Here is an 11961-nt window from a genome sequence, read left to right as displayed (position 1 = left end):
CTGCGGTGGCTGTGAGCTTGCCACTGCACTCCAACCTAGGCAACAGAGTGAGACTCCAACTTAAAAAAAAATTATAATGGAACTGAAAAATTCCTATTATGGCGGGGTGCAGTGGCTCAAGCCTATAATCGCAGCACTTTGGGAGGCTAAGGCGAGAGGATTGCCTGAGCCCGCGGGTTTGAGATCAGCCCAGGCAACTTGGCGAGACCTCGTCTCCACAATAAATCAAAAAATTAGCCGGGTGTGATAGCATGTGTCTGTAGTTCCAGCTACTTGGAAGACTGAGGCGGAAAGACTGCTGGAGCCCAGGGGGTCAACGCTGGGGTGGCCGAGAGCATGCCACTGCACTCCAGCCTAGGTAACAGAGTGAGACTCCAACTCCAAAAAAAAAAAAAAGAAAGAAAGAAAGACAGAAGAAGGGAAATTCCTATTGCCCAGTGATGTTATAGCCATCATAACAACCTAGCACAAGGCATTATTCACTTGTTTGTGGTGATGCTGGTATAAACAAACCTGTTATGCTGCCAGTTCTATGTACAATCATGAACAGTACATAATACTTGATAAGAATAAAGGACTGTTACTGATTTATGTAGCTACTATACTATACTTTTCATTATTATTTTAGAGTGTACTTCCACTTATAAAAAAAAGAAAGTTAACTGTGAAACAGCCTCAGGTAAGTCCTTCAGGAGGTTTTCCAGAAGAAGGTATTGTTATCATAGGAGAAGACAGGTCCATATGCATTATTGCCCCTGAAGACCTTCCAGTGGGGCAAGATATGGAGGTCGAAGACAATGATATGATGATCCTGACCCCATGTACGCTGAGGCTAATGTGTATGTTTATGTCTCCTTTTTGTTGTTGTTGTTGTTTTTTACACATGCTGGAGAAGAATTTTTATTGTTTTTATGTACAGAACACTCAGCAGTATACATTTAGCCCAGCTTAGTGGTAAGTTCTTTAGCTTTTGCCTTCTCTAGCTTGGTGATGTGAGCCACAGATTTTGGAGCCAGGATATTGCCTCCCCAGTGACGGCGGATCTCATCGTATCTGTCATCATATATATAGATAGATAGATAGATAGATAGATAGATAGATAGATAAATAGATAGATAGATTTTTTTTTTTTTTTTTTAGTAGGAGTCTCACCCTGTTACTAGGCTAGAATGCAGTGGCATGCTCACAGCCACCGCAACCTTGACCTGCTGGGCTTAGGCGACCTGTGGTGCAGGTCGTTCTATGGACCAGACACCCCAGTCTTGCCTTTCCTTGAAAATGCAGTAGGAGACCTCCATTTTAGGATATAGGGCAGGCAGAAAGACCACCAACTCAATGGGATCCACGTCACATGCAATCACCACCAGCTGAACCTCCTTGTTCTCCATTAAGTTGGTGATCATGTTGACACCTGCCTGAAGGACAGGTGGTCTCTTGGTGGGGACGTGCCCCTTTCCAGCAGCTTTCTTCTCAACTCGGGCCAGCAATCTCTGCTTCTTCTCTTGCTTTGTCTCTGGCCTGTACTTGTGGGCCAGCTTAAGCAGCTGAGTAGCTGTCTGGTGGTCCAAGGCCTGGGTGAACTGGTTAATGGCAGGAGGCACTTTCAGCCACTTATAGAGAATGGTTCTTTGCCTCTGCAACTGGATGTACCGAGGCCATTTGACAAAGTGGTAAGGTCCCTTTTGGGCTGGATGTCCTGTCCAATACCAAAGTTCTTAGGCCTTTTCTCAAATAGAGGGTTCACCACCTTCTTGGCCACCTGCTTCTTCATGACAGCAGGGGCCGGGCCCCTTCTTCCCCTTAGCTGTCTTTCCTTTTAGCATCTTGGGTGGCTGGAGGAAAAAAGACTGTGTCTCCTTTTTTAACAAAAAAAATTTCTAAAGAAAAAGTATACAAAAATTTTAAAATAGAAACAGCTTAAAGAAAATGTATATAAAAAGATAAACTATTGCCGGGCTCGGTGGCTCAGCCTGTAATCCCACGCCTTTGGGAGGCTGAGGTGAGTGGATTGCCTGAGCCCGCGGGTTCGAGACCCGCCTGGGCAGCGAGACCTCATCTCTACAATAAATCAAAAAATCAGCCGGGCATGGTAGCGCATGCCTGTAATTCTGGCTACTCGGAAGGCTGAGGTGGAAGGATCGCCGGAACCCAGCGGGTCGAGGCTGTGGTGGCCGGGAGCGGCCACTGCACTCCAGTCTGGGTGACCGAGTGAGACTCCAACTCAAAAAAAAAAAAAAAAAAAAAAGATAAAATATTTTTGTACAGCTGTACAGTGTTTTTGTGTTTTAAGCTAAGTGTTATTACCAAAGAATCAAAAAGTTAAAATAAAGTCTATAAATTTAAAAAGTTACAGCAAGCTAAGCTTCATTTATTATTGAAGAAAGAAAATAGTATTTATCATTTAGTGTAGCTTAAGTGTTGCCAACAGTGTTTACAAAGTCTACAGTAGTCCTAGGTCTTCACATTCTCTCACCACTCACTCACTCACCCGGAACAACTTCTAGTCTTGTGAACTCTGTTCATGATAAGTACCCTGTCCAGGTGCAGCACGTTTGATCTTTTTTTTTTTTGAGTAGGAATCTCACTGCATAGTCTGGAGTGCATTGGCAAGCTCACAGTTACCACAGCCTCGACCTGCTGGGCTTAGGTGATCCTTCTGCCTCAACCTTCTAAGTAGCTGGAACCACAGGTATGCGCCACCGTGCCTGGCTAATTTTTTGATTTATTATAGAGACAAGGTCTCACCAAGTTGCCCAGGCTGGTCTTGAACCCCTGAGCTCCGGCAGTTCTCTCGCCTCAGCCTCCCAAAGTGCTGGGATTACAGGTGTGAGCCACCACACCCAGCCTGGTTTTTTTCTTTTATACTGTATAATTTCTTGTACCTCTTCTATGTTTAGATGCACAAATACTTGCCATTGTGTTATAACTGCCCACAGTATTCAGTACCATAGCATGCTGTCCAGGTTTATAGCTTTGGAGTGATAGGCGACATCATATGGCCAAGGTATGTAGTGGGCCCTAGGATCTAGGTTTGTGTATGTACACTATGATATTTGCACAATGATAAAATTGCTTAGTGATTTTTCAGACATATCTGTTATTAAGGTGACATATTTATTTAATGATAAAAATAATTAAGCCGGGCTCGGTGGCTCAGACTGTAATCCCGTGCCTTTGGGAGGCTGAGGTGAGTGGATTGCCTGAGCCCACGGGTTCGAGACCCATCTGGGCAGCGAGACCTCATCTCTACAATAAATAAAACACTCAGCCGGGCGTGGTAGCGCATGCCCGTAATTCCGGCTACTTGGAAGGCTGAGGTGGAAGGATCGCCGGAGCCCAGCAGGTCGAGGCTGCGGTGGCCGAGAGCGGCCATTGCACTCCAGTCTGGGTGACAGAGTGAGACTCCAACTCAAAAATAATAAAAATAAAAAAATAATAATAATTGGACCAGGCTTGGTGGCTCAGCCTGTAATCCCAGCTCTTTGGGAGGCCGAGGTGAGTTGACTGCCTGAGCCTGCAGGTTCGAGACCCACCCGGGCAACTTGGCGAGACCCCGTCTCTACAATAAATCAAAAATTAGCCAGGTGTGGTAGCGCACACCTGTAGTTCCGGCTGCTTGGAAGGCTGAGGCGGAAGGATCGCCGGAGCTTAGCAGGTTGAGGCTGCGGTAGCCGGGAGCGTGCCACTGCACTCCAGCCTGGGCGACAGAGTGAGACTCCAACTCAAAATAATAATAATAAGAATAGTAATAATAATTTATTATTTTAAAAATACCTATTTGATAATTTAAATGCTAAAAGAGTCAGCACCACTGAAGCACTTTGTGTTTCTTCTTTTTGACAAGCTGTGAATAATGTAGGAGGTGACAGCTTCCTTCATAATCAAATATAGTAAAGAGATGTATTGTATTTTTTAATGGTAGTTGAAAAAATTCACAATAGAGTCAGTGAAGAGATAATAACTAATGCACAAAGAGGGTGTACACTCTTTCCACCTGCTCCCAGTTTTTAATATGTAAAAATAGAACAGGCTTTGCTCATAGGAAGAGAACGAGATTGTCTGCATGAATAATTCGAATAGCCAGCAAGACATTCACACTTGATCATATCTGATACTTAAATGCTACCATTTACAATCTGTTTCTTTGTGCTAAACAGAATCTCTTTTGAAATGTACAGACTCATAAAAGGGGTAATATATCAAATCCCTAATTCTCTAGAGTTAATTATATATTTATTAATTCAACAAACATTTATTGAGTGCCTCTGGAGTGCCAAGTTAGAGTTCATAAGAAACACCACAGGGCAGGGTGCAGTGGCTCACGCCTGTAATCCCAGCACTTTGGGATACTGAGATGAGAGGATTGCCTGAGCCCACGAGTTCGAGACCAGCCTGGGCAGCTTGGCAAGACCTCTTCTCTACAGTAAATAAAAAAAGAAAAATGAAGTCAGTCATGGCAGTGCTCACCTGTAGTTTCAGCTACTTGGAAGGCTGAGGTGGAAGGATTGACTGAGCCCACCAGGTAGAGGCTGCAGTGGCTGTGAGCAGGATGCCACCACACTCCAGAGTGAGACTCTGACTCAAAAAAAAAAAAAAGACAGAAACAGCACCGTACTTGTTCTCAAGGAGTTCACTTTCTAGTAGACTGACAGATATGTAAACAGATAAATTAAAATTGTAACCATATGTCAGCAGGGATCTCCTCACATCTTAAGATTCTGGATAAAACTAGTACAAACTACCTTCCACAGACTGAAAAACCCAATGCCTGCCATAGTCCTGTCAATTTTGGAGGATGGGGATTCGTTTATTTATTTATTTTTTCTCTTCTTTTCTTTTCTTTTTCTTTTTTTTTTTTTGAGTTGGAATCTCACTCTGTCTCCCAGGCTGGAGTGCAGTGGCATGCTCACGGCCACCCCAGCATCAACCTGCTGGGATCCAGGGATCCTTCCTCCTCAGCCTTCCAAGTAGCTGGAACTACAGGTGTGCGTTACTATGCCTTGCTAATTTTTTGATTTATTGCTAATTTTTTGAGTTATTTTAAAGATTTAGTCCCATTAAGTTGCCAGCCTGTTCTCCAACCCGTGGGCTCAGGCAATCTCCTCACCTCGGTCTCCCAAAGTGCTGGGATTACAGACTTGAGCCACTGTGCCTGACCTCTTTTTTTTCTTTTCTCTTTGTTCTGAGTTACTCATTCTGTCGCCCAGGCTGGAGTGCAGTGGCATGCTCACGGCCACCTCAGCCTCAACCTGCTGGGCATAGTTGTGATCCTTCCACTTCAGCTTTCCAAGTAGCTGGAATTACAGGCATGTGCCACCATGCGCAGCTAATTTTTTGATGTATTGTAGACACAAGGTCTTGCCATCTAGCCTAGGCTGGTCTCAGACCCCTGAACGCAGGCAATCCTCTTGCCTCAGCCTCCGAAAGTGCTGAGATTACAGACGTGAGCCACCATGCCTGGCGGGATTAGCTTTAAACTCTGGCTTCTGCTCAATTTGCTCTGTTGAGTGATTGTTTTACTATTGTAACTTCTGTTGTCCCTGTTCTGGTACTGCTTCAACCTTAATGTGAAACCTGGTCATTTTCCTTAATTTTCACAATTCCCATACAAAAGAGCATTCACACAAAGCTGTGTGTGAGGCTGGGCACAGTGGTTCAATCCTGTAATCCCAGCATTTTGGGAGGCTGAGACAAGATGATTGCTGGAGCTCAGGGGTTGGAGAACAGCCTGGGCAACTTGGAAAGACCTTGTCTCTACAATCAAAAAATAAACCAGGTGTGGTAGTGCACTCCTGTAGTTCCAGCTACTTAGAAGGCTGAGGCAGAAGGATCACCTGAGCCCAGCAGGTTAAGGCTGCAGTGGCCATGAGCATGCCACTGCACTCCAGCCTGGGAGAGAGTGAGACTCCAACTGAAAAAAGAGAGAGAGAGAGAAAAAAACAAAGCGTCTGTGTGTGTTGCATGTGTGTTTATAAAATGTAAATAGGTCCAGGGAGACCAGGGATTCATATGCTAGAAATACAAACAACTTAAAATTTAACATAAAATATTTCTTTTCCTAAAAGATCCATTTCCATATGGTTCCTATTATATTAGAGTTCGCTGACTAATGGGCCAGACAGTAAACAACTCATTCTACAGATATTTAATTATAATTTTATTAGATGCTTTAATAGGATAAAGGGTGCTTTGATTGTATTGAATAGGGAGACCTGACCTAGACTGGGTAGCCTAGAAAGATTTCTTTGAAGAAGCAACATTTAATGAATGAAGACTTAGGAGGTAGGATGATTAGAAATGATACAACTAGAAAAACAGCGTGAATGGAGGTTGAAGTTCAGCAAGAGTTTGACTTGTGAAAGACATTCAAAAAGAATGATGGGCTCATGGAGAGAAATTAAGAATGGTGGATGAGGCTGAGGAAGTAAGCAGAGTTGGATCATGTAGGACCCTGCAAATTGGGTTAAGAATTTCGGATTTTATCCTAAAAGCTATTTCTAATATATGAATATAGTGATATGGGTAGTAACCAAGTACTCGGGGAAAGCTAAAGAGGTGGCACTTGGGTCCTGAAGTCTTGAAGTCACGTGGGTATGTATATCCCTGGCAGAGGCATCAGTATGTAGAAAGCCTTGGAGTTTCCAGTGGGCCAGCTAGGCCAAGAGCAATGCTTATAATATAATAGGAGCACAGCCGGGCTCGGTGGCTCAGCCTGTAATCCTACGCCTTTGGGAAGCTGAGGTGAGTGGATTGCCTGAGCCCGCAGGTTCGAGACCCACCTGGGCAGCGAGACCTCATCTCTACAATAAATCAAAAAATCAGCTGGGCGTGGTAGCGCATGCCTGTAATTCTGGTTACTTGGAAGGCTGAGGCGGAAGGATCGCCGGAGCCCAGCAGGTCGAGGCTGCGGTGGCCGGGAGCGGCCACTGCACTCCAGTCTGGGCGACAGAGTGAGACTCCAACTCAAAAAAAACACAAACAAGCAAAAAAACAACACAAACAAAAAAAATATATAATAGGAGCACAGAAAGTGTGGATCATGGCAAGAGAAGAGGCAAAAAGGTAAGTTGAGGCCAGATTCTAAATGGTTGGGCATATCCTCCTAAAGTGCAGGGGGTTATTCCTATAAGTGTTAAGACAGGGAAATTGCAGGTTGTGGTGGCTCAAGCCTGTAATCCCAGCACTTTGGATGCCTGAGGCAAAAGGATCACTTGAGCCCAGGAGTTGGAGAGCAACCTAGGCAACATAGCAAGACCTTGTTTCTACAGGCAAGTTTTAAAAAAAATTTAGGTTGGGCATGGTGGCTCATGCCTGTAATCCCAGAACTTTGGGAGGTGGAGGCAAGAGGATTGCCTGAGCCCAGGGGTTCAAGACCAGCCTGGGAAACATGACAAGAGAGACCTTGCCTCTACAATAAATAAAAAAATTAGTTGGGAGTTGTGGCGCATGCCTGTATTTCCAACTGCTTGGAAGGTTGATGGGGAAGGATCCCCTGAGCCCAGCAGGCTGAGGCTATGGTGGCTGTAAGTGTGCCACTGCACTCCAGCCTGGGTGACAGAGTGAGACTCTGACTCAAAAAAAAAAAAAAAAAAAAAAATCTTAGCTGATCGTGGTGGCATGTACCTGTAGTCCCAGCTACTTGGGAGGCTGAGATGAAAGGATCGCCTGAGCCCAGGTGATGAACTAGGAGGGTGCCACTGCATTCCAGCCTGGGCAACAAAGTGAGATTTCAACTCAAAAAGAAATAAATAAATAGATGGATGGATAGATAGATAGATAGATAGATAGATAGATAGATAGACAGACAGATAACCCAACCTCAGGTATTCCTTTATAGCAACACAGATGAACTAAGACCACTACATAGCAATGAGAATGAAAAATGCACAAATACAAGCAGCATATGAATGAATGTCAAAAACATAATATTGGAGCAAAAGTAGCCAGACACAAAAGGATATGTTCTGTGTGTTTCCATGCACATAATTTATAACAGGTCAAACTACTTTGTGATTAAAGAAGTCCACATAGTGGTTCCCATTGAGGATAGGGTACACAGAATGGAAGAGGGTATGAAAGGGGCTTCTGAAGTTCTCTTTATGTTCTATTTCTTCATCTGGGAGCTGGTTCTACTGTGTGTTTAGTATGCTAAAACTCATTGAGCTGTACATTTATGATATGCACCTTTATATATATATTATATGAGCTATGCTTATATGTACGTATACAAAGTTAAAACAAAAGAAGCAGCTCCAGGCTTCTTTACACAGTGTAGGCTCCTAATTCCCATTTAGCCAAGAGAACAAAGTAAAGTACTTTCTCTCTCAGTCTACTTTATTTTAGACCTCTGGGTAGTCAATGGAGGACACAAACATCTGCTATGGGGAAAACTCTCACCCATAAGGTATGGACTGCTTTCTGAACTTAGATCCCAAGTCCAGAAATTCAGTGTTTCACTTGTTACTTTCTGTTATTTTTAAAAAATTAACCTTTTTTGAGATAATTGTATCACAATTACCACCATCCTAGTTCATCACCTGGGCTCAGACAATCCTTCCATCTCAGCCTCCCAAGTAGCTGGGACTACAGGTACATGCCAACACAACCAGCTAAGATTTTTTTTTTTTTTTTTTTTTTTGAGTCAAAGTCTCACTCTGTCACCCAGGCTGGAGTGCAGTGGCACACTTACAGCCACAATTATTACATGTAGTCACATGTAGTTGTAAGAAATAATCCAGATAGGCCAGGCTCAGTGGCTCAAGCCTGTAATCCCAGCACTGTGGGAAGCTCAGGCAAGAGGACTGCCTGAGTTCAGGGGTTTGAGGCCAGCCTGGGCAACTTTGTGAGACCTTGTCTCTACAATAAATCAAAAATTAAGCCAGCCATGGTAGCGCACGCCTGTAGTTCCAGTTACTTGGAAGGCTGAGGTGGAAGGATCGTCTGAACCCAGCAGGTCGAGGGTGTGGTGGCCGTGAGCATGCCACTGCACTCCAGCCTGGGCAACAGAAAGGACTCTGACTCAAAAAAAAAAAAAAAGGAAAAAGAAATAATCCAGAGAGATCTCTTTTGCCCTTTACTAAGTTTCCCCAAATTGGTTACATGTTGCACATTTGTAGTCTAATACCACAATCTGGATAGTTACATAGATACCATACAGCCAAGATATAAAACAGTTCCATCACAAAGGATTGCTCTTATTGCCCTTTATGGCCACTTCCACTTCCCTGACCCCTCCTATGTCCTTCAACCCTGAAAAACCACTAGTCTGTTCTATATTTTTACAATTTTATCATTTCAAGACTGTTATATAAAGGGAATCATATGGGTTGTAACCTCTTGAGGTTGGATCTTTTCACTGAGTGTAAAGAAATTCATCCAAGTTGTTTGCTTGTACAGTGTCAAAGTTTGCTCCTTGTTATTGCTGAATAGCATTCCCTGTTATGGAAGCAGCACCATAGCTTATTTCGCCGTTCTCTTGTTGAAGGACATGTGGGTTGTTTGTGACCATTCCTAATAAAACTACTATGAACATTTGTTTACAGGTTTTTGTGTAAACACAAGTTTTAGTTTTTTGGGGATAAATGCCTAGGAGTGCAATTGCTGGGTCAAATGGTAGCTGTTCGTTTAGTTTTGTAAATCAAAACTGCCAAACTGTTTTCTAAAGTAGATGTATCATTTTACATTCCCATCAGCAATACACGAGTAATCCAGTTTCTCTGCCAATACTTGATGTTGTCACTACTTTTTATTTTAACCATTCTGAAAAGTGTGCAATGATCTCATTGTGAATTTAATTTTAATTTCCCTAAAGGCTAATAATGTTGAGCATATTTTTATGTGTTTATTTGCCACTTTTTATCCTCTTTGGTGAAATATCTGTTCATGTTTTTCGTTGGTTTCCTAATTATATTGCTTGCTTTTTTTACTATTACATTTTGAGCATTCTTTATATACTCTTGATACTATTCTTTTGTCAGATGCAGGGTTTGCAAATACTTTATTCCTGCTTGTGCTTTGTCTTTTTATTTGACACAGTAGTTTTTAATTTTGGAGAGGCCAAATTTTTCAGTTTTTCCTTTTATTTGTCAAACTTTTGGTATCAACTCTAGTAACTCTTTGCCTAGTCCTAGATTTAAGAGATTTTATTCTAAAAGTTTTATAATATTATGGAGTCAGGCATGGTGGTTCATGCCTGGAATTCCAGCACTTTGGGAGGCCAAGGAGGGAGACTCGCTTGAGGTCAGAAGTTTGAGACCAGTCAGGTAACAAAGCAAACCCCTGTCTCTAAAAAAATAAATAAAATAAAAATTTTACTTTATTTATTTATTTTTTTTTTGAGTTGGAGTCTCACTCTGTCACCTAGGCTGGAGTGCAATGGCACGCTCACAACCACCAGAGCCTCAACCTGCTGGGCTCAGGTGATCCTTGCGCCTCAGTCTTCCAAGTAGCTGAAACTACAGGCATGCGCCACAATGCTCAGCTAATTTTTTGATTTATTGTAGAGATGAGGTCTCACCAAGTTGCCCAGACTGGTATCAAACCCGTGGGCTCAGGCAGTCCTCTCACCTTGGCCTCCTAAAGTGCTGGGATTATAGACATGAGCCAAGGCACCCGGCCAAAAGTTTTATTCTTAAATGTGCTTAGCCAGGCGCCGTGGTTCACACCTGTAATCCCAGCACTTTGGGAAGTGGAGGCAAGAGGAGTACCTAAACCCATGGGTTTTAGACCAGCCTGAACAACATGGCGAGACCTTGCCTCTACAACAAATCAAAACATTAGCTGGTGTGGTGGCACATGCCTGTGGTTCCAGCTATTTCCAGCTACTTGGAAGGCTGAGGCAGAAGGATCACCTGAGTCCAGCAGGTCAAGGCTGCGGTAGCCATGATCGTGCCACTGCACTCCAGCCTGGGTGATAGAGTGAGACTTTGACTCAAAAAAAAAAAAAGAAGAAAAAGAAAAAGAAAAGAAATAAATGTGCTTATTTTAAACGCAAGACATTTTATGTTTCGTATTTACGTCCATGATTCATTTTTAGTTAATTTTTATATGAGGTATGACATTTAGGTCAAGGTTTATATTTCTGCCTGTGAATGTCCAAGTAATTCATTTTTAAATAGCACCACTTGAAGGCCCCCAAGAGTCCCGTCCAAGTAGCAATATTCCAAACTGAGTGATTTCATTTCAGTCATTACTCAAACATGCAGTGGAAAGACTATCAGGCCAATATGTGTCTGCTGGCACCATCCACTATTATGATCCACTGTGAGCCAATTCTGGAATTAAAAGACAGATCTCTCAGGAACAAAAAGGGAGTTTTGTATATAGTTCTTTTCTTTCTTTCTTTCTTTCTATTTTTTTTTTTTGTCAGCAGAGTCTTGCTCTGTCACCCAGGCTGAAGTGCAGTGACAAACTCATGACCACTGCAGACTCGACCTGCTGGTAACCCTTCTGTTTCGCCAGGCTCGGTGGCTCAGCCTGTAATCCCTTGCTTGGGGAGGCTGAAGTGAGTGGATTGCCTGAGCCCGTGGGTTCGAGACCTGCCTGGGCAACTTGGCAAGACGTCATCTCTACAATAAATTAAAAAAAAAAAAATTAGCCAGGCGTGGTAGCATGCGCCTGTAGTTCTAGTTACTTGGAAGACTGAGGCGGAAGGATTGCTGAAGCCCAGCAGGTCGAGGCTGCGGTGGCCAGGAGCGGCCACTGCACTCCAGTCTGGGCGACAGAGTGAGACTCCAACTCAAAAAAAAAATCCTTCTGCCTCAACCTTCCAAGCAGCTGGAACCATGACAGGCTAACTTTTTGTTTTATTGTAGAGACGAGGTTTCACCAAGTTGTCCAGGCTGGTCTCAAAACCCTGGACTCAATCAATCTTCTTGCCTCTGACTCCCACGAAGTGCTGAGATCATAGGTATGAGCCACTGCACTCAGCTGTACCTGAGACCTTTTTTTTTTTTTTTTTTT

The 11961-nt window shown here is 43.3% G+C and overlaps 1 pseudogene; it reads right to left on the bottom strand.

Moving 5' to 3' along the window:
• Positions 1-902: 902 nt before the first annotated feature.
• On the bottom strand, positions 903-1823 carry LOC103273009 (annotated as a pseudogene).
• Between the last annotated feature and the right edge of the window lie 10138 nt (positions 1824-11961).

The sequence above is a fragment of the Carlito syrichta genome, unplaced genomic scaffold, assembly GCF_000164805.1.
Source record: "Carlito syrichta isolate Samal-C Ts95f unplaced genomic scaffold, Tarsius_syrichta-2.0.1 Scaffold313443, whole genome shotgun sequence".
In the NCBI taxonomy this organism is placed as follows: Eukaryota; Metazoa; Chordata; class Mammalia; order Primates; family Tarsiidae; genus Carlito; species Carlito syrichta.
Note: the sequence above shows the minus strand (reverse complement) of the source record. Positions and strands in the feature narration are given on the sequence as shown.